Source organism: Octopus bimaculoides, chromosome 9 (genome assembly GCF_046866305.1).
Source record: "Octopus bimaculoides isolate indiv1 chromosome 9, ASM4686630v1, whole genome shotgun sequence".
NCBI lineage: Eukaryota > Metazoa > Mollusca > Cephalopoda > Octopoda > Octopodidae > Octopus > Octopus bimaculoides.
In genome coordinates, this window is record NC_142936.1 from 11,060,483 (window position 1) to 11,064,412 (window position 3,930).

The following is a 3,930-nucleotide window of genomic DNA, read 5'->3' on the forward strand; positions in this document are numbered from 1 at the left end:
TGGCTCTCGAAAGGAAAAGTGCTCACTTGATTTATTTCTTTGCGAACTGAAATAATGTTTCATTGATGCTGAAAATTCTGGATTTGAATTTCTTAACGATGATAATCGGTGGCTGGAGGTAGCATTTCTCAACAATCTTTTTGAGAAGTTGAACGTTTTAGATTTGAGTCTGCAAGGAGCGAACGAAAATATTATTACAATTACAGTCAAATTAAAGTCTTTCGTCGACAAATTAGAACTGTGAATAAGAAAAGTTATAAACTCGCAACTTGATTGCTTCCCAGGTATAGAGGCTTTTCCAAACAAATTAAAAATTTCGTTAGAAGTGCAGAAGACATTAGAAGACCTCTCTGTGTCATTTTCTAAGTATTTTCCATCACTTGATTATCAAATCTACGGGTCATAAGGAAAATTTAATAGACTTGAAAAACGATCCTGTGCACAAAGCCTCATTTTCTGTGCTAGAATTATCAGGATTTTGGTTTTCGCTTTGGGGGCCTATATCCTCGATTAGCTACTACAGCCGTTAAATCTCTGTTGCCCTTTGGATCATCGTATCTTTATGAATTAGGTATCTCTGTGCTTATGGAAATGAAGTTAAAAAAAAAGCGGGAACGATTACAGGTGGTAAATGAGGAGTTATGTATTTGATTATCTAATTAAGAGACGCGTTTAGACAAAGTTCTTTCTCAGAATCAGTTGCATCCTTCTCACTAAAAACATTATTGCATTATATTACCTACATATATATCAATACATATAAACTTGCCATGGGCGATTTTTTTCTTGTCTTGGGATTCACGGTCAAACGGCTGGGTGGAACTGCACGAAAAATTACACAGATGTGTAGAATGATCCGGCGGTGATGCTGGGCTTTGTATTTTTTCGTAGCTCCCATGGTTACGCCCGAACCTGGGACCTTGTACGCCCGAACCTGGGACCTTGTACGCCTGAACCTGGGACCTTGTGAATACCAAGTTAAATTCTTATCCATTTGGCCATGCTGCGTTCACTCATGAGCAACACAAAAACATTGAACTGCCCACCGAATGCTATGCTCATGAATCCCTCATAACTTTTCATGCCAACCGTTTATTTTACCCATCGCCAGGGCTGCATCACAAAAACCTCGTTTTTTCTTCATGGCTTTTACTAAATAATTCAGTTTTGAACAACTGATAACGCCATTTATAAAAGATACATAAGGCGCCTCACCTTATAGCATTGTTTACCACACACACACACACACACACACACACACACACACACACACACACACATTCTAAATACATTCAGGAAACAGCCGTCGTCTGACAGATAAGCAAACGCTCATCAACATTTTTCAAATTACCGCCCCGCCGAACAACACTTTCTATATGACATCTGGTCTTCGAATTTGTTTTTTTTTTTCTGTAAGTACCCCTGCCCCATTTAGAATTAAGTAAATGCGTCGTTTCTTCACCTCTTCCTTTCACAGTAGACCCTCCCCCTTGTATAAAATTCTGTGTTCATTCCTACTTTGGTGGGGAGTTTTATTTGTTGGTTTGTGTTTTCTCATAAAACCAGCCTGCAATAATTCAGTACGTGTACATGTGTGTACGTGTACGTGTGCGTGGGTGTACGTGTGTACACATACACCCTCACACACACGCACACGCACACGCACACGTATGTATACATACATGCATATATACATGCACTCACACATATATGTACGCACGCACAAATACATACATGTATTACTGCGTGCGAGTGTGTGTGTGTGTGTGTGTGTGTGTGTGTGTGTGTGTGTGTGTGTGTGTGTGTGTGTGTGTACAGGCGCAGGAGTGGCTGTGTGTTAAGTAGCTTGCTTCCCAATCACAAGGTTCCGGGTTCAGTCCCACTGCGTGGCAGCTTGGACAAGTGTCTTCTACTATAGCCTCGGGCCGACCAAAGCCTTGTGAGTGGATTTGGTAGATGGAAACTGAAAGAAGCCCGTCGTATATGTGTATATATATGTGTGTGCGTGTGTGTGTTTGTGTGTCTGTGTTTGTCCTCCTAGCATTGCTTGACAACCGATGCTGGTGTGTTTATGTCCCCGCCACTTAGCGGTTCGGCAAAAGAGACCAATAGAATAAGTACTGGGCTTACAAAGAATAAGTCCCGGGGTTGATTTGCTCGACTAAAGGCGGTGCTCCAGCATGGCCGCAGTCAAATGACTGAAACAAGTAAAAGAGTAAAGAGTATAGAGAGAGAGAGAGAGAGAGAGAGAGAGAGAGAGAGAGAGAGAGAGAGACAGACAGACAGACAGACAGACAGACAGAGTAAAAGAGTATATATATATATATATATATATGTATGTATGTATGTTTGTATATGTGCGGGTCTGTGTTTGTCCTCCACCACCGCTTTGACAGCCGGTGTTGGTTTGTTTACGTCACCGTAATCTAGGGGCTCGGCAAAAGAGATCGATAGAATGAGTGTCAGACATAAAAATAATTACTGGGATCAATTTATTCAACTAAACTCTTCAAGGTGGTGCCCCAGCATGGCCGCAGTCCATTGACTGAAATTAAGTAAAAGATAAGGATAGTAATGTATAGAGGGTTTGTGGCGATAAAGACGAAGTTCTCGTACAAATCGCTGATTGATTAAAATGAACTAGTAGTCTTTTTCAGGAGGAGTTTAGGTCAAGGACTACTAAAGATACGATTATTTGCAAATTTATTCTTAATGCATCCAGGCAAAATATGCTGGTCGCTGTAGTGTAAGTCGTAGGAGAATAACTTAGAATCCCGGTGTGCTAATAAGCCGAGTGTTCAACACACTCGGTTCAGTAGCGCACGGGGACTCTAAGACACCGGTGTTTCGACATTTTGTGTCTCGTCAAGCAGAATCACCTAGACTACTAATGATAACTTTCTGAAATCTTTAGTTTTCTTTAGAAATCTTTAGTGCTACTGGTTTGAGATAAACTCTACAAGTATGGAAGTGCGGTCAGACCCGTCTATCCAAAATGAGCGCGAAGTGACGAAACCGTTCCGCAGGCAATCATTCGGTGTCTGGGCATTGCTGTTTTTAGCAGTTATGTGGAGAAATAAATAGCTGTTGAGTCTGGGACAGATCCGGCTGTCTACGATTGTTTCGTCGTTGTTCCTATAGCAAAAAAGGTTGTGTAAAAGACGAAGTTAAAATGTCTGCAGACAGACACCTTCTTCACTTGTAGAACTATCATCGACTTTTGTTGGAATGTCTTACCATGCCTACAGTCCCTATTATTATACGGATTTGTTTCTCCCTTCAGTTTCTCTATTCGGGTTATCTCTATTTCCAGGGGTTTTATTTCGATAGTTTCTTTATTTTTTTTTCTAGAAACATTATCATCTGCTGGAACTGACATGGTGATTAAAAGCATTTTTTTTTTCTTGGTTTCCTTACCAATAATTCTAGTCATCTCTGGATGTGTTCTTTCGTTGCCAAGACTGGACAGCCAGAGGCAATTTAATTTCTTAGTTTTTCCCCATCGCCACATGTTCTGCTGTTACTTATTGTATCAGCGCCGGATTAACCATTAAGCAAATTAAGCACGTGCTTAGGGCATCAAAAGAAGGGCTGTGTCATCACAGAAATTGTAAATGGTTTAAGGTACAAAAGAAATCACTTTAAACTTGCTTAAATGATATTCAGAGTGATCAATATGATCGGAAATATAATTTCGAAGTATTCATAGTGTCATAATGAGGATGTAATCAAAGACTTTGGAATTTAAAAAAAAAGTAGGAGAAAACTTTTCAAATATAAATGAAGTGGAAGTATACAAAAATAAATATTATTTTCCATCTTACTGTTAGTTTTGTTACATCTTGAAGAATGAAAATTAATTTTATGCTTCACAATTGTTTATATTTGGAATTATATACAGGGTGTCCACAAAGTCTGGGTACATGGAGT